The sequence below is a fragment of the Oncorhynchus tshawytscha genome, linkage group LG13, assembly GCF_018296145.1.
Source record: "Oncorhynchus tshawytscha isolate Ot180627B linkage group LG13, Otsh_v2.0, whole genome shotgun sequence".
NCBI classification, from domain to species: Eukaryota; Metazoa; Chordata; class Actinopteri; order Salmoniformes; family Salmonidae; genus Oncorhynchus; species Oncorhynchus tshawytscha.
In genome coordinates, this window is record NC_056441.1 from 17,874,179 (window position 1) to 17,894,482 (window position 20,304).

The 20,304-nt window shown below is 44.6% G+C and overlaps 1 long non-coding RNA gene across 1 annotated transcript; it reads left to right on the top strand.

Moving 5' to 3' along the window:
- The first annotated feature begins 1,360 nt into the window (after positions 1–1,360).
- On the top strand, positions 1,361–9,446 carry LOC112265865. The gene is made up of 5 exons (XR_006078519.1): positions 1,361–1,960; positions 5,141–5,272; positions 6,154–6,272; positions 6,366–6,497; positions 9,387–9,446. It is a non-coding gene; the product is annotated as an uncharacterized LOC112265865 (long non-coding RNA).
- The last annotated feature ends 10,858 nt before the right edge of the window (positions 9,447–20,304 follow it).

Here is a 20,304-nt window from a genome sequence, read left to right on the forward strand (position 1 = left end):
GATTTATACAATTGTAACAATTACATTTAAAAAACTACAAAATAAGGAATTTTTCCACCCCAATTACATTTGTGAATATAATATTTGGCCAAGCGAATAATAATGTCAATAAAATAGTTATGATCAGAATTATAAGGACGAGCATAATGCCTCCCAGATGAGACTGTAATGCCTCCCAGTGTTGATTTAGCGTCCGGTTTTCACTTGAAACTTCATTTTCATCTAATTGCCAACGTTGCAAGGCAACTGGAATTGCGCAGCATTGAAAGGTAAATAATATGTAAAAAATGCAATAAGTTAGCTGGTGGCCAACTTGTTATATCGGCTAAGTGAATGGTCGAGGTCTTTGTAGCTAACGTTACATCTGCGAAGTTTAGATTTAGAAAGTTGCTAGCTAGCTAACGTGGTCAGTTAGCGCTAGATTAAAATTAGCAAACTATTCGATTTGAGAAAATTAATCCAAATCCAGAAGGATCAGAGTTGGGCTGTACCGTTAGTTGATTTCAATCGTGTGCGTGTTGAGTTCACGAGGCCGACTAACTTTAACATTAGTGGTGCAGCAGGTGCATGGTGTTAATTGGGGTGTGACCAATTTGAGCCTTATTTGGTGCAGCATGTAACTTGTCAGGAAGTGAAGGTAACAACATGCCTAATATCTACTAATTTGTTATTCGAAACGCATATAACTAAGAATGTTTGTCTGGACAAATATTGTTAGCCATATAGCTAGCTAGTTAGTTATCTAACTACAACACCGATCTCAGCATATTAATAATTTAGCGCAAACGTTAGCGAGCTAGTGTACGTGGCCAGACGTGATAGGGTTGTCCTCTTGACATTTTATATTAACATGTCTATGGTGTGTGCTTGTTGTTAATCACAGATTAGACATTGTGTTCAAGCCAATGTAGCCGGTGTGAAATGGCTAGCTAGTTAGGGGTGGTGCGCGCTAGTGGCGTTTCATCAGTGACGTCACTTGCTCTGAGACCTTGAAGTAGTGATTCCCCTTTCTCTGCAAGGGCCGCAGCTTTTGTGGAGCGATGGTAAACAGTTATATTTTTGTTTCATCAGACCAGAGGACATTTCTCCAAAAAGTATGATCTTTGTCCCCATGTGCAGTTGCAAACCGTAGTCTGACTTTTTTATGGGGGTTTTGGAGCAGTGGCTTCTTCCTTGCTGAGCGGCCTTTCAGGTTATGTTGATATAGGACTCGTTTTACTGTGGATATAGATACTTTTGTACCTGTTTCCTCCAGCATTTTCAGAAGGTCCTTTGCTGTTATTCTGTGATTGATTTTCACATTTTGCACCAAAGTACGTTCATCTCTAGGAGACAGAATGCATCTCCTTCCTGAGCGGTATGACGGCTGCGTTGTCCCATGGTGTTTATACTTGCGTTCTATTGTTTGTACAGATGAATGTGCCAGGTTTCTCTTATGGAGATTTTATCAATCAATGTGAATATATGAACTGTCTGATGTATATTCTTAATTGAATCCTTGGGCTTGATTTGGGTCAGACCCATTCTGTTGCCCCCTGGGTGACTTCTCAATGTATTCTGATTTGGTCTATCTTTTTTTATAGTACAAAATAGGTTTGGACTGCCCTCTGCAGCACAAATAAAATTTTAAAAAATTCCTGAACTGATGTGGAGGGGGATGTCCTGCTGGACCTGATTGAGGCCAGTCCAGACCTGTGCCTCACAATCAAAGATTTTTTAAAAGATCTTTATCTTTCTACAGTCTCATAATGATATGAAATAACATGAATGATAGATTAGTTGCTTTGATCCATTTTTTTGTGCTCAGACTTTTCTCCTGCAGGCTGTTCAACACCTAGTTCCTCCACAGACACATTATCCTTCTAACGTTATTTAGACCTGATATCTCCAGAAAGGCTGTCTAAAAAAAGCCAGGACAACCTTAGGAGATGAGGCCATCGACTCCACAGCAGCAAAAGAGGTATAATGACAACTGATATTGCATGTTGATAATCCCATTTCTGTGTTTGCTTTTCATGGACATTCTGACAGCATAAACCAACCCAAAATTGTTGAACTTTGTCTTTTTTTTTTACAGTCAGAGACTGTAACGTTCTCTGCTTCACGGAAACATGGCTCACTGGAGAGACGCAATCCGAAGCGGTGCAGCCAGCGGGTTTCTCCACGCATCGCGCCGACAGAAACAAACATCTCTCTGGTAAGAAGACGGGCGGGGGCGTATGCCTTATGGCCAACGTGACATGGTGTGATGAAGGAAACATACAGGAACTCAAATCCTTCTGTTCACCTGATTTAGAATTCCTCACAATCAAATGTAGACCGCATTATCTACCAAGAGAATTCTCTTCGATTATAATCACAGCCGTATATATCCCCCAAGCAGACACATCGATGGCTCTGAACGAACTTTATTTAACTCTCTGCAAACTGGAAACGATTTATCCGGAGGCTGCATTCATTGTAGCTGGGGATTTTAACAAGGCTAATCTGAAAACAAGACTCCCTAAATTTTATCAGCATATTGATTGCGCAACCAGGGGTGGAAAGACCCTGGATCATTGTTACTCTAACTTCCGCGACGCATATAAGGCCCTGCCCCGCCCCCCTTTCGGAAAAGCTGACCACGACTCCATTTTGTTGATCCCTGCCTACAGACAGAAACTAAAACAAGAAGCTCCCACGCTGAGGTCTGTCCAACGCTGGCCCGACCAAGCTGACTCCACACTCCAAGACTGCTTCCATCACGTGGACTGGGAGATGTTTCGTATTGCGTCAGACAACAACATTGACGAATACGCTGATACGGTGTGCGAGTTCATTAGAACGTGCGTTGAAGATGTCGTTCCCATAGCAACGATTAAAACATTCCCTAACCAGAAACCGTGGATTGATGGCAGCATTCGTGTGAAACTGAAGGCACGAACCACTGCTTTTAATCAGGGCAAGGTGTCTGGTAACATGACTGAATACAAACAGTGCAGCTATTCCCTCCGCAAGGCTATCAAACAAGCTAAGCGCCAGTACAGAGACAAAGTAGAATCTCAATTCAACGGCTCAGACACAAGAGGTATGTGGCAGGGTCTACAATCAATCACGGACTACAGGAAGAAACCCAGCCCAGTCACGGACCAGGATGTCTTGCTCCCAGGCAGACTAAATAACTTTTTGCCCGCTTTGAGGACAATACAGTGCCACTGACACGGCCTGCAACGGAATCATGCGGTCTCTCCTTCACTGCAGCCGAAGTGAGTAAGACATTTAAACGTGTTAACCCTCGCAAGGCTGCAGGCCCAGACGGCATCCCCAGCCGCGCCCTCAGAGCATGCGCAGACCAGCTGGCCGGTGTGTTTACGGACATATTCAACCAATCCCTATACCAGTCTGCTGTTCCCACATGCTTCAAGAGGGCCACCATTGTTCCTGTTCCCAAGAAAGCTAAGGTAACTGAGCTAAACGACTACCGCCCGTAGCACTCACATCCGTCATCATGAAGTGCTTTGAGAGACTAGTCAAGGACCATATCACCTCCACCCTACCTGACACCCTTGACCCACTCCAATTTGCTTACCGCCCAAATAGGTCCACAGACGATGCAATCTCAACCACACTGCACACTGCCCTAACCCATCTGGACAAGAGGAATACCTATGTGAGAATGCTGTTCATCGACTACAGCTCGGCATTCAACACCATAGTACCCTCCAAGCTCGTCATCAAGCTCGAGACCCTGGGTCTCGACCCCGCCCTGTGCAACTGGGTACTGGACTTCCTGACGGGCCGCCCCCAGGTGGTGAGGGTAGGCAACAACATCTCCTCCCCGCTGATCCTCAACACTGGGGCCCCACAAGGGTGCGTTCTGAGCCCCCTCCTGTACTCCCTGTTCACCCACGACTGCGTGGCCATGCACGCCTCCAACTCAATCATCAAGTTTGCGGACGACACAACAGTGGTAGGCTTGATTACCAACAACGACGAGACGGCCTACAGGGAGGAGGTGAGGGCCCTCGGAGTGTGGTGTCAGGAAAATAACCTCACACTCAACGTCAACAAAACTAAGGAGATGATTGTGGACTTCAGGAAACAGCAGAGGAACACCCCCATCCACATCGATGGAACAGTAGTGGAGAGGGTAGCAAGTTTTAAGTTCCTCGGCATACACATCACAGACAAACTGAATTGGTCCACTCACACAGACAGCATCGTGAGGAAGGCGCAGCAGCGCCTCTTCAACCTCAGGAGGCTGAAGAAATTCGGCTTGTCACCAAAAGCACTCACAAACTTCTACAGATGCACAATCGAGAGCATCCTGGCGGGCTGTATCACCGCCTGGTATGGCAACTGCACCGCCCTCAACCGTAAGGCTCTCCAGAGGGTAGTGAGGTCTGCACAACGCATCACCGGGGGCAAACTACCTGCCCTCCAGGACACCTACACCACCCGATGCTACAGGAAGGCCATAAAGATCATCAAGGACATCAACCACCCGAGCCACTGCCTGTTCACCCCGCTGTCATCCAGAAGGCGAGGTCAGTACAGGTGCATCAAAGCTGGGACCGAGAGACTGAAAAACAGCTTCTATCTCAAGGCCATCAGACTGTTAAACAGCCACCACTAACATTGAGTGGCTACTGCCAACACACTGTCAATGACACTGACTCTACTCCAGCCACTTTAATCATGGGAATTGATGGGAAATTATGTAAATATATCACTAGCCACTTTAAACAATGCTACCTTATATAATGTTACTTACCCTACATTGTTCATCTCATATGCATACGTTGATACTGTACTCTATATCATCGACTGCATCCTTATGTAATACATGTATCACTAGCCACTTTAACTATGCCACTTGGTTTACATACTTATCTCATATGTATATACTGTACTCGATATCATCTACTGTATCTTGCCTATGCTGCTCTGTACCATCACTCATTCATATATCCTTATGTACATATTCTTTATCCCCTTACACTGTGTATAAGACAGTAGTTTTTTTTTTGGAATTGTTAGTTAGATTACTTGCTCGTTATTACTGCATTGTCGGAACTAGAAGCACAAGCATTTCGCTACACTCGCATTAACATCTGCTAACCATGTGTATGTGACAAATAAAATTTGATTTGATTTATAGATGGTCCGAGATGCCCTGACTTGTAGACCTGGTGGGCAAGATGTATTAGAAGAGGACCAGACAACCAAAACATTGGACCAGAGAACCAGGAGAGAGATGATTGCCATCTTAGTCAGCCACAATCCTGCAATGGTAAGCTTCTCCTTAGCCAATCAGGCCACACACAGTGGATCAAAACAATCAAACTATACATGAATGTTATTTGGCATCATTATGAGACTCTAGAAAAATACAGTACAACTTTGGGTTAACATATTTGGCGCGTGTATGCTTTACTGTTTTTGAGCAGGAGACTTCCCACTCGCCAACCGAGAGAATGTTATGCTCTTGGAATTGTGACCCTCTTTCCTTCATATTGCTTTAATATTTTGACACTTGACCTTGCGTCGAACCATCAAGAAGAGATTTCACCCCAGTCGGGAGGCCCAACCCATAAGAGGAAGACCTGGCCCACCAGCTTGTTGGTGATGCTTGCAAGGAGGCCATATCGTTCCCTGTCCACTCGGCTGATGAAGAACAAGTCTATCAGAAGATGGAGGTGTCCCAGTATCGCCAGGGGCTAGTTTATAGTACAGACAGAAGCACAGATGTCCTCAGTCTTTTCCAGGTTTCTGGACATCAAAGGATTGTGATGTAGTATGTGCTGGAATCAGAAGTACAGGCTAGTTATCTGATTGAGAACATGAGTTGTCTCATTGAGAACATGATTTTGTGTTGGTCATGAAGTTGAATTGCTCCACTTTGTTTTGGGTGAATCAGGACTTTTTGCTGATGTTCAATGATGAAACATCCTCTAAACTCCTTGAAAAGTGGGACACTGTATTGAAGCCTTAAAGTCATCAAACTGGTAAAATCCCTGACTACGACCATGATATGCGTTGCCTCTTGAAGTCTGCAGAAAACTGCCAGAGAATGACAGTGAAACCACTAAGTGGATTCTCTCATGGTAAATGTTTCGTACTCAGCGATGTTGTTTTATGTGATTTGGGGTGTTTGCCTTTTCTTTCCCTCAGATTTGGACAATGATATGTCCTCCCTGCTGCTGCTGCTTCATCTCCCACCAGCAGCAGGAGGGAAGAGGACCAAGATCAGTGCCAGTGATGCTGTGGGCAGACTAGTGCACTTTCATAAGGTAAGATGATACAGTACTTGTTGTGTAATACTTTTTGGGTTGTCTTTGTCTTAACATGTGGAGATGGACTTAAAAAGACCCTTTGTGTTTCAGTCATGCTGCAGCATTGTAGACCATCTGGATGGGAGCCATGGTCGACGGACATACCTCCTTGCCATCGGAAGAAGACGTAGTAGTTGTCAATCTTGCTCTAACGTGGTGGACAAGAGGCTTGTTCCCTGCCAGGTAACTAGTGGTCTGTGTGCGTTTGATGTACTGTTCAAAGCCCACTTTGTCTTTAACCTGACGTATGATGATGCTCTTGTGAACTTCTACACATTAGTGCAGACAACCATCTACAACATAGATGTAGGCAAAACAAGAGAGGCCCCTAGTGTGATAGAGTTGAGGACAAAACTTCTTAACTAGATAAATGTATGTTACGGGGCTTTTGTTATCAAGCGTTGCACAGAAACCGCCAGTCATTGATATCTCATTTGAGAATTAAGCACAGTTTCTATCCCTCCACTAAGTTTAGATTGGTCTGTGCTCAAGATAATTGTAGATGGCAGTTTTCAACATACTCAGGTTTCAGAAGACATTTGAATAGTATTCACAAGGGTATTGATCAAGTAGTTGATGCATTAAGCATAGAAGGTCCCTCTCGAGTTGCTGATTCTCCAGTCCAGTCAGAAGCTCCACAAATGGTTGGTGACATTGGTGTCCCACATGATAACACTCAAAATGATCGTTTTGAGAAGAATGGACAGTCTTGCTCAAGATATGTGTGCATCCATCATTGCCATGTTGCAAATAGTGTTGTCAACAGTAGTGTGATTCAGAAGAGCTTACTACTGGGCTGCACTCCCAAATGAACAAGATGTCCTGTCAGTTATGCCTATGGATAATCATTCTACATCTACTGTAAAGGATAGGTTTGAGAATTTTTAAAACCTATTTGCCAGTTTTAATACAGAAACCAGGAGAACAAAGTACTTCAACAAAAAATGGGTGTTTTGTGGAGCCAGTAGAAGTAGTGTTTGGAGTGAGATATGATAGCAGGGTAAATAAACAAACAGGCATGTTTGCTCAAGTCCCAGCGAAAGATACTTTTGTATATATTCCTATACTGGAAACATTGACGTTCATGTGTCGCAATTCTAAAATCTGTAAGTTATTGGAAAATGCACCTAGGGATAAATCTGTAGAAGTCACGTATGAAGACCTTTGTGATGGAAGTTACTTTAAGACTCATCCCTTGTTCTCAAAACATCGTACAATTGGATCTGTAAAGTATTTCTATGGTGACTTAAACTGCCAGCCCGCTTGGATCCAAGCGTGGTGTTCACAAGATAGGCACCATTTATTTTGTACTCAGGAATCTGCCGCCCAAGTTTAACTGCTGTGATGAATATTAATTTAGTGTCATTATTTCATTATCAAGATCTAAAGAAATATGGCTATGATGCCATTTTAGAGCCCTTGGTTAATGATGTTAAAATGGAGAGTGATGGTGTAAATTTGTCTTTTTCCAACTGGCAGTGCCTTTTTATCAACTGGCAGTGCCTTTTTATCAACTGGCAGTGCCTTAAACTGTCTGCCAAATAACTGGAGACAATTTGGGGATGCATGCAGTCCTTGGTTTCACAGTCCTTCAGTGGTCATTACTTTTACCGGTTCTGTTTGATAGAAAAGTCTAATGCGCAGACGGTTTACAGAGAGGATGACCCTAAGAATGTCTTGGTGGTAATGCATTTGAATCCGTTGCATTGACCTGCATTTGAATCCGTTGTATTCAGAACCACAGACCCACATCCTTGTTTGGTGTAAAGAGAATTTCTTAACTAAAAAGTTTGTAGCACTTCAATGTTTGTGGTGGACATAATGCATGACATTCTTAAAATTGTTTTGAATAGGTCTCTGAAACATGCACTTCTAGAATCTACCCGTTTGACTTTGGGTACTTGGAGTGCAAAAACTGTCCAACTAAAGTTTCATGGACAGACTGTCTCAAGGACAGCTTTTTTCCATCTACGTAACATTGCAAAAATCAGAAACTTTCTGTCCAAAAATGATGCAGAAAAATTAATACATGCTTTTGTCACTTCTAGGTTAGACTACTGCAATGCTCTACTTTCCGGCTACCTGGATAAAGCACTAAATAAACTTCAGTTAGTGCTAAATACGGCTGCTAGAATCCTGACTAGAACCAAAAAATGTGATCATATTACTCCAGTGCTAGCCTCCCTACACTGGCTTCCTGTCAAGGCAAGGGCTGATTTCAAGGTTTTACTGCTAACCTACAAAGCATTACATGGGCTTGCTCCTACCTATCTCTCTGATTTGGTCCTGCCTTACATACCTACACGTACGCTACGGTCACAAGATGCAGGCCTCGTAATTGTCCCTAGAATTTCTAAGCAAACAGCTGGAGGCAGGGCTTTCTCCTATAGAGCTCCATTTTTATGGAATGTTCTGCCTACCCATGTGAGAGACGCAAACTCGGTCTCAACCTTTAAGTCTTTAGGTCCTATGATTGAGTGTAGTCTGGCCCAGGAGTGTGAAGGTGAACGGAAAGGCTCTGGCACAACGAACCGCCCTTGCTGTCTCTGCCTGGCCGGTTCCCCTCTTTCCACTGGGATTCTCTGCCTCTAACCCTATTACAGGGGCTGAGTCACTGGCTTACTAGGGCTCTTTCATACCGTCCCTAGGAGGGGTGCGTCACTTGAGTGGGTTGAGTCAGTCACTGATGTGATCTTCCTGTCTGGGTTGGCGCCCCCCCCCTTGGGTTGTGCCGTGGCGGAGATCTTTGTGGGCTATACTCGGCCTTGTCTCAGGATGGTAAGTTGGTGGTTGAAGATATCCCTCTAGTGGTGTGGGGGCTGTGCTTTGGCAAAGTGGGTGGGGTTATATCCTTCCTGTTTGGCCCTGTCCGGGGGTGTCATCGGATGGGGCCACAGTGTCTCCTGATCCCTCCTGTCTCAGCCTCCAGTATTTATGCTGCAGTAGTTTATGTGTCGGGGGGCTAGGGTCAGTTTGTTATATCTGGAGTACCTCTCCTGTCCTATCCGGTGTCCTGTGTGAATTTTATGTATGCTCTCACTAATTCTCTATTTCTCTTTCTCTCTCTCGGAGGACCTGAGCCCTAGGACCATGCCTCAGGACTACCTGACATGATGACTCCTTGCTGTCCCCAGTCCACCTGGCCGTGCTGCTGCTCCAGTTTCAACTGTTCTGCCTGTGATTATTATTATTTGACCATGCTGGTCATTTATGAACATTTGAACATCTTGGCCATGTTCTGTTATAATCTCTACCCGGCACAGCCAGAAGAGGACTGGCCACCCCACATAGCCTGGTTCCTCTCTAGGTTTCTTCCTAGGTTTCAGCCTTTCTAGGGAGTTTTTTTCCTAGCCACCGTGCTTCTACACCTGCATTGCTTGCTGTTTGGGGTTTTAGGCTGGGTTTCTGTACAGCACTTTGAGATATCAGCTGATATACGAAGGGCTATATAAATACATTTGATTTGATTAAAGTCAACCTAGAGAACAGTGGAAACAGAATAGCACTTAATTATATTCAAACACCCTCTTGTGAGAAACGTTCCACCAGTAAATGAGAACTGGAATTTTCCACTCATCTTACTGCAAGTAACCAACGCCCCCCTCCACTTTCTTAGCCAGGGCATGACTGTATATCTGAAGCACTTTTCAAACCGTTGTACCGACGACTTGATACCCGAACATCACTTTGATACATTATTCAGCATGCATAAGACAAGTCGGTCCTTTATTACAAATGTGGCGCAGGAGGAACACCTTCAAGAACATTACTAAGTCCCTTGCCAAAAAACATCAATTTGCTATAGGCCATCACTGGGAGACCTCATGATTGCACCGACAAAAGCATTTTCCCTGAGTGATTTTACTGGTCAGTGCAGAAAGCCATTTCCTCTACCAGCTGGGTTAAGATGGATGGCACATAGTGCAGAGGGGGACTGTTAGTTTGCAGTAAGATGGAGCATGAAATGCCAGTCTTGTAAAAATAACTAAGATCATTGTGGTTGACATCATTGTATACCTATTCCTGGACAAGTTGCATACTAATCATTTCTGTGAACATTACCATGCATTCACTGTGTTTGATGGTGTTGATGACAAAGTTTATCTGCAATGTTATAAGCCTTGTGTCTTTCAAAGTGCTTATGGTGCTGATGAGAGCCTTTGTTTGGTATGATTGAGTAATAGTCAGGTTATTTGAAACTTTGTCAAGAAAATTGCATACCTAGTCTTAGGACTTCCAGTTGTGTTTAAATAGCAACTCTACAAATACTCTTGTTCTCATATAGTACATGTTCTGATGCACTGATTTCATTTTAATGTGCCTGTGATGCACTGATTTCACATTTGTCCTAAATAAATTAAACAAAGCAGTCACACTACTCTTGTAAGGAATCATTTATTGCTTCTGTTTAAGTCATCTACAACTTGCAGGCTTGATTTATGATTGGGTGAGAACCAGACAAAAAATATATTTCCTAGTGTGAATATTTATCACTTCCTGGTGTCAATTCAGCTACAGGATGCATTCTGTATACATCTGGCCCTTCTTTGGACACTGTATTAACTAACCTCCAAACGAGCTTCAATGCCATACAACACTCCTTCCGTGGCCTCCAACTGTTCTTAAACGCTAGTAAAACCAAATGCATGCTTTTAAACCGTTTGCTCCCCGCACCCACCCGCCCGATTAGCATCACTACCCTGGATGGTTCTTCCCTAGAACATATGGACAACTACAAATACCTAGGTGTCAGGCTAGACTGTAACCTCTCCTTCCAGACTCATATTAAACATCTCCAATCCAAAATCAAATCTAGAATCGGCTTTCTATTTCGCAACAAAGCCTCCTTCACTCACGCCGCCAAACTTACCCTAGTAAAACTGACTATCCTACCGATCCTCGACATTGGTGATGTCATCTACAAAATAGCTTCCAATACTGGATGCAGTCTATCACAGTGCCATCCGTTTCGTTACCAAAGCCCCTTATACCACCCACCACTGCGACCTGTATGCTCTAGTCGGCTGGCCCTCGCTACATATTCGTTGCCAGACCTACTGTCTACAGGTAATTTAAGTCTTTGCTAGGTAAAGTGCCGCCTTATCTCAGCTCACTGGTGACGATAACAACACCCACCGTAGCACGTGCTCCATCAGGTATATCTCACTGGTCATGTCCCAAGCCAACACCACCTTTGGCTGCCTTTTCTTCCAGTTCTCAGCTGCCAGTGACTGGAACGAATTGCAAAAATTGCTGAAGTTGGAGACCTATTTCTCTTACTAACTTTAAACATCAGCTAACCGATCGCTGCAGCTATACATAGTCCACCTGTAAATAGTCCACCCAATCTACCTACCTCATCCCCATACTGTTTTTATTTACTTTTCTGCTCTTTTGTACACCAGTATCTCTACTTGTCCATCATCTGCTCATTTATCACTCCAGTGTTACTTTGCTAAATTGTAATTACTTCGCTACTATGGCCTATTTATTGCCTACCTCACGGCATTTGCATACACTGGATATAGACTTTTTTCTATTGTGTTATTAACTATACGCTTGTTTATTCCAACTCTGTAACTCTGTGTTGTTTGTGTCGCACTGCTTTGCTTTATCTTGGCCAGGTCACAGTTGTAAATGCTCTCTGCGCTTTTAACGGACCTCTGAGACTATCACAGTGCAGGTGCATTTATACGGAGACTTGATTACACACAGGTGGATTGTATTTATCATCATTAGTCATTTAGGTCAACATTGGATCATTCAGAGATCCTCACTGAACTTCTGGAGAGAGTTTGCTGCACTGAAAGTAAAGGGGCTGAATCATTTTGCACGCCCAATCTTTCAGTTTTTAATTTGTTAAAAAAGTTTGAAATATCCAATAAATGTCGTTCCACTTCATGATTGTGTCCCACTTGTTGTTGATTCTTCACAAAAAAATACAGTTTTATATCTTTATGTTTGAAGCCTGAAATGTGGCAAAAGGTCGCAAAGTTCAAGGGGGCCGAATACTTTCGCAAGGCACTGTAGCTACTGTAAGTTGGACAGTGCAGTTAGATTAACATGAATTTAGGCTTTCTGTCCGTATAAGACATGTCTATGTCCTGGGAAATGTCCTTGTTACTTACGTCATTAGTGCACGTTAGCTCAACCGTCCAGGTGCAGGGACACCGATCCCTGTCCTATCTGAACGGACACCGGTAGAGGGCAAGACTGTACAGGTTCCCCTTGAGAAACTAAATCGAATATGTCTCTAACAGCAGCTCAAACAGGTAGGCCTACGTAATGTCCACACTTGGCCCCCAGGACCATACAATTACCCAATTGGCAATTACAACCAATAAACTGGTTCTACAATGTAAAAGGCAATTTCCACATCCATTGGTACATCAGTCTTTATCAGACTTAATGATTATTAATGGTATTTCAATACCAGGCAAATCAAATCAAATCATCAAATCAAATCAAATTTTATTTGTCACATACACATGGTTAGCAGATGTTAATGCGAGTGTAGCGAAATGCTTGTGCTTCTAGTTCCGACAATGCAGTAATAACGAACAAGTAATCTAACTAACAATTCCAAAAAAACTACTGTCTTATACACAGTGTAAGGGGATAAAGAACATGTACATAAGGATATATGAATGAGTGATGGTACAGAGCAGCATAGGCAAGATACAGTAGATGATATCGAGTACAGTATATACATATGAGATGAGTATGTAAACCAAGTGGCATAGTTAAAGTGGCTAGTGATACATGTATTACATAAGGATGCAGTCGATGATATAGAGTACAGTATCTACGTATGCATATGAGATGAATAATGTAGGGTAAGTAACATTATATAAGGTAGCATTGTTTAAAGTGGCTAGTGATATATTTACATCATTTCCCATCAATTCCCATTATTAAAGTGGCTGGAGTAGAGTCAGTGTCATTGACAGTGTGTTGGCAGTAGCCACTCAATATTAGTGGTGGCTGTTTAACAGTCTGATGGCCTTGAGATAGAAGCTGTTTTTCAGTCTCTCGGTCCCAGCTTTGATGCACCTGTACTGACCTCGCCTTCTGGATGACAGCGGGGTGAACAGGCAGTGGCTCGGGTGGTTGATGTCCTTGATGATCTTTATGGCCTTCCTGTAGCATCGGGTGGTGTAGGTGTCCTGGAGGGCAGGTAGTTTGCCCCCGGTGATGCGTTGTGCAGACCTCACTACCCTCTGGAGAGCCTTACGGTTGAGGGCGGTGCAGTTGCCATACCAGGCGGTGATACAGCCCGCCAGGATGCTCTCGATTGTGCATCTGTAGAAGTTTGTGAGTGCTTTTGGTGACAAGCCGAATTTCTTCAGCCTCCTGAGGTTGAAGAGGCGCTGCTGCGCCTTCCTCACGATGCTGTCTGTGTGAGTGGACCAATTCAGTTTGTCTGTGATGTGTATGCCGAGGAACTTAAAACTTGCTACCCTCTCCACTACTGTTCCATCGATGTGGATGGGGGGGTGTTCCCTCTGCTGTTTCCTGAAGTCCACAATCATCTCCTTAGTTTTGTTGACGTTGAGTGTGAGGTTATTTTCCTGACACCACACTCCGAGGGCCCTCACCTCCTCCCTGTAGGCCGTCTCGTCGTTGTTGGTAATCAAGCCTACCACTGTTGTGTCGTCCGCAAACTTGATGATTGAGTTGGAGGCGTGCATGGCCACGCAGTCGTGGGTGAACAGGGAGAGGGCTCAGAACGCACCCTTGTGGGGCCCCAGTGTTGAGGATCAGCGGGGAGGAGATGTTGTTGCTTACCCTCACCACCTGGGGGCGGCCCGTCAGGAAGTCCAGAACCCAGTTGCACAGGGCGGGGTCGAGACCCAGGGTCTCGAGCTTGATGACGAGCTTGGAGGGTACTATGGTGTTGAATGCCGAGCTGTAGTCGATGAACAGCATTCTCACATAGGTATTCCTCTTGTCCAGATGGGTTAGGGCAGTGTGCAGTGTGGTTGAGATTGCATCGTCTGTGGACCTATTTGGGCGGTAAGCAAATTGGAGTGGGTCTAGGGTGTCAGGTAGGGTGGAGGTGATATGGTCCTTGACTAGTCTCTCAAAGCACTTCATGATGACGGATGTGAGTGCTACGGGGCGGTAGTCGTTTAGCTCAGTTACCTTAGCTTTCTTGGGAACAGGAACAATGGTGGCCCTCTTGAAGCATGTGGGAACAGCAGACTGGTATAGGGATTGATTGAATATGTCCGTAAACACACCGGCCAGCTGGTCTGCGCATGCTCTGAGGGCGCGGCTGGGGATGCCGTCTGGGCCTGCAGCCTTGCGAGGGTTAACACGTTTAAATGTCTTACTCACTTCGGCTGCAGTGAAGGAGAGACCGCATGTTTTCGTTGCAGGCCGTGTCAGTGGCACTGTATTGTCCTCAAAGCGGGCAAAAAGTTATTTAGTCTGCCTGGGAGCAAGACATCCTGGTCCGTGACTGGGCTGGGTTTCTTCCTGTAGTCCGTGATTGACTGTAGACCCTGCCACATGCCTCTTGTGTCTGAGCCGTTGAATTGAGATTCTACTTTGTCTCTGTACTGGCGCTTAGCTTGTTTGATAGCCTTGCGGAGGGAATAGCTGCACTGTTTGTAGTCAGTCATGTTACCAGACACCTTGCCCTGATTAAAAGCAGTGGTTCGCGCTTTCAGTTTCACACGAATGCTGCCATCAATCCAAGGTTTCTGGTTAGGGAATGTTTTAATCATTGCTATGGGAACGACATCTTCAACGCACGTTCTAATGAACTCGCACACCGAATCAGCGTATTCGTCAATGTTGTTGTCTGACGCAATACGAAACATCTCCCAGTCCACGTGATGGAAGCAGTCTTGGAGTGTGGAGTCAGCTTGGTCGGACCAGCGTTGGACAGACCTCAGCGTGGGAGCCTCTTGTTTTAGTTTCTGTCTGTAGGCAGGGATCAACAAAATGGAGTCGTGGTCAGCTTTTCCGAAAGGGGGGCAGGGCAGGGCCTTATATGCGTCGCGGAAGTTAGAGTAACAATGATCCAGGCATAGATGGAACAATCGTTTCCTCTGATTCAACGTTATGACTCCAAAGTGTGAAGTGCAGGCCACACAGAATATTTCTATGCGCACTCTACCCTATTAAGCACAACCAGAATGACAGACATAGGACACAGACGCATGGAACTCCGACATAACCCAGAAAATGTGAACAAAGGAAACCATACATTTAATTAAATTAACAGAACTTCTACCGCATGAGTCTTGTGAACGTTCATGTGTGCAATAAACATCGCGCCCACTCAGCATGTGAGAAATGGTTGGCTAAATGAAACTGTATCGTAGGCCTATGAAGCAGAAATGTCTGCACTTGCACACTTCCCATCATGGATTTACAAATGGTGAAAACAATGCTTACACCAATCCAGGGCTTTTAAATCCATGATGGGATTGTGCAAGTGCAGACGTCAGGAAAATGGAGAATAGGGATGTAACCTATAGTATCGCTGTCCGTGTCTCTTTGTATTTCTCACCCCTTCTTTCACTTGATAACTCCCTGTCCAGATCCTGGACTCCCTAGTGGAAGTTGCAGATAAAGCAGTCAGAATCATCACCATGCTTCCCTCCAGTCCCAACGTCAGAGAGGTCTATACTGGACCCAACTGCATCCTCAAGTAAGCAGCTCCCCCTCTCTGGTCCTCCTCCCCAGAACTATATATGTAAAGAAACTGGTGTAGAAACAGACCGGATCCCCTTTAACATACCTGATCCCCCTATAATAGACCTGATCCCCTATAACAGACCTGATCCCCTATAACAGACCTGATCCCCTATAATAGACCTGATCCCCTATAATAGACCTGATCCCCTATAATAGACCTGATCCCCTATAACAGACCTGATCCACTATAACTGGCCTATCCCTTATAACTGTCCTATCAACTATAACTGGCCTATCCCCTATAACTGTCCTATCCACTATAACTGGCCTATCCACTATAACTGGCTTATTCACTATAACTGGCCTATCCACTATAACTGGCCTATCCATTATAACTGGCCTATCCACTATAACTGGCCTATCCACTATAACTGGCCTATTCACTATAACTGGCCTGTCCACTATAACTGGCCTATCCACTATAACTGGCCTGTCCACTATAACTGGCCTATCCACTATAACTGGCCTATCCATTATAACTGGCCTGTCCACTATAACTGGCCTATCCATTATAACTGGCCTATCCACTATAACTGGCCTATCCACTATAACTGGCCTATCCATTATAACTGGCCTATCCATTATAACTGGCCTGTCCACTATAACTGGCCTATCCATTATAACTGGCCTATCCACTATAACTGGCCTATCCACTATTAATGGCCTGTCCACTATAACTGGCCTATCCACTATGACTGGCCTGTCCACTATAACTGGGCCTATCCACTATAACTGGCCTATCCACTATAACTGGCCTATCCACTATAACTGGCCTGTCCACTATAACTGGCCTATCCACTATAACTGGCCTATCCACTATAACTGGCCTGTCCACTAAAGTGGCCTGTCCACTATAACTGGCCTGTCCACTATAACTGGCCTATCCATTATAACTGGCCTGTCCACTATAACTGGGCCTATCCACTATAACTGGCCGATCCATTATAACTGGCCTGTCCACTATAACTGGCCTATCCACTATAACTGGCCTGTCCACTATAACTGGCCTATCCATTATAACTGGCCTGTCCACTATAACTGGCCGATCCACTATAACTGGCCTATCCATTATAACTGGCCTATCCATTTTAACTGGCCTATCCACTATAACTGGCCTATCCATTATAACTGGCCTGTCCACTATAACTGGCCTATCCATTATAACTGGCCTATCCATTATAACTGGCCTATCCATTTTAACTGGCCTATCCACTATAACTGGCCTATCCATTATAACTGGCCTGTCCACGATTACTGGCCTGTCCACTATAACTGGCCTATCCATTATAACTGGCCTGTCCACTATTACTGGCCTGTCCACTATAACTGGCCTATCCATTATAACTGGCCTATCCACTATAACTGGCCTATCCACTATAAATGGCCTGTCCACTATAACTGGCTTGTCCACTATAACTGGCCTATCCATTATAACTGGCCTGTCCAATATAACTGGCCTGTCCACTATAACTGGCCTGGCCACTATAACTGGCCTATCCACTATAACTGGCCTATCCATTATAACTGGCCTATCCATTATAACTGGCCTATCCACTATAACTGGCCGATCCACTATAACTGGCCTATCCACTATAACTGGCCTGTCCACTATAACTGGCCTATCCACTATAACTGGCCTGTCCACTATAACTGGCTTGTCCACTATAACTGGCCTATCCATTATAACTGGCCTGTCCAATATAACTGTCCTATCCATTATAATTGGCCTGTCCACTATAACTGGCCTATCCACTATAAATGGCCTATCCACTATAACTGGCCGATCCACTATAACTGGCCTATCCACTATAACTGGCCTATCCACTATAACTGGCCTATCCACTATAACTGGCCTGTCCACTATAACTGGCCTATCCACTATAACTGGCCTATCCATTATAACTGGCCTGTCTACTATAACTGGCCTATCCACTATAACTGGCCTATCCACTATAACTGGCCTGTCCACTATAACTGGCCTATCCACTATAACTGGCCTATCCACTATAACTGGCCTGTCTACTATAACTGGCCTATCCACTATAACTGGCCTATCCGCTATAACTGGCCTGTCCACTATAACTGGCCTGTCCACTATAACTGGCCTATCCATTATAACTGGCCTGTCCACTATAACTGGCCTGTCCACTATAACTGGCCTATCCACTATAACTGGCCTACCCACTAAAACTGGCCTATCCACTATAACTGGCCTATCCACTATAACTGGCCTATCCATTATAACTGGCCTATCCACTATAACTGGCCTGTCCATTATAACTGGCCTGTCCCCTATAAATGGCCTGTCCCCTATAACTGGCCTATCCACTATAACTGGCCTATCCACTATAACTGGCCTATCCTTTATAAATGGCCTGTCCCCTATAAATGGCCTGTCCCCTATAACTGGCCTGTCCACTATAACTGGCCTATCCACTATAACTGGCCTATCCACTATAACTGGCCTATCCACTATAACTGGCCTATCCTTTATAAATGGCCTGTCCCCTATAACTGGCCTATCCACTATAACTGGCCTATCCATTATAACTGGCCTGTCCCCTATTACTGGCCTATCCATTATAACTGGCCTATCCTTTATAAATGGCCTGTCCCCTATTACTGGCCTATCCATTATAACTGGCCTATCCACTATAACTGGCCTATCCACTATAACTGGCCTATCCACTATAACTGGCCTGTCCCCTATAAATGGCCTGTCCCCTATAACTGGTGTTTGCAAATCTGAAGGAATCAGATTGGTGTAAGCCTCATTGGAAGGCTAGGTAGAGGTCATGGTCTCTGGACTTAGTTAACCCCCAAAAGTCAATGTCTGCGCCCCTGTTGAAATCTAATTAGCATAATAAAAAATATCCCCATTAAAAATCCATCAATTTAAATAAGAGATATCAGATTTTTGCATTGGATGCGTCTCAATCCACTGCATCCTCCTATGTCGCACTTCCTCATCTGAGGTGAAAGGTGACAGAACTAGAGCGGTGTTTGTCAGACCATGAGACATCCTGAAAATCTGTCTTTTCACAAAACCGTCTGTAGCGTCCGAACAGTTTGACGTACGAACTACTAGGTCCCCTCTATGGAAAGATGACTCTCCTGAACATGTTTTTTTTTAGGACGCCCACAGGCCTCACAAGACTTGTTTGAAGGTCCCCGGTACCGTCTGAAGGTCCCCGGTTCCAGTTGAAAATAAATGAATGGAAGTATATATGGAGACTCTTTAGTCCCAAAAAGAAGTGGTTAAATCAGGTGTGTCAGATCAGGATCCTATTCTCTTGGAAGGAAACCGAAGAAAACGAGCCAAAACTGGGGAAGAACTACATGAACTTGTCCAATAATAAGAAACGCTACGTTTTGCTACAGTTTGCCCTAATGAATATGACCCTGATCTGAAAAGGTCCAGTAAAGGTAGCTAGTTCAAGTCAGTTGTTTCTGATGCGGTAGTTCCTCCATCCATTCTAGCATGGCCAGACAATGACCACTCTTTTTATTCAGTGTAGAGCAGGATAGCCAGCCCATTAAGTCGGTTTTATTGTTGTTTTGACCAGATCTTAAAGGCAAGGCAAGGTTAACATTTTAAGTCGTCATTATGTTAGTCTTGTCTGATGTCTCCTTGACAGTGCACAGGACAGCGTTCTCCTTAATGGCTTGAGCCTCAATGGAGAATCCCGTGTCAGTGTTTTTCATGTTGATGGAGCCATAATGGCGGGTATCCCATGTCGGTGCCTTTCATTTAGATAAAGAGCCATAAAGAGGAGAGAAACTGGCCCCACAGGGAGTGAGAGGGGAAGAGGGGAGTTAAGACGGGAGGGAGACACGTAGCTGTAAAACTCTCCCTCTCACCTTGGCCAGACCAACTGGGGGGGACATGTGAGCGTGTGCACACACACACAAATACGCAGACAGACACTGGTTCACGTTTCTGCAGATACACATTTTGACGATCCTCAACAGCTTACAGCGTGGTCGTATGCTTGCCAGCACTCATTTTCTCACACACATTCCTTACATACAACACACACCCTCTGTCTGTTTACAGGCCGGCGTCTGTGCAGTGTAGACAGCCTGTATTTAGTGTGTGTCGTCCTGTGTAAAGAACCCTATTCTAAGTACTCTTTACTGAGCCTGCACACACACAAACATAGGTACAGTATTTCCACACTTCCTTTCTGGGCTCTTAGCTAAGCCTGGTTTACTGCTCTGGAATGGCATATGATTTATCTGCCCCCCCAACCCACACACACATACACACGCGTTCGGA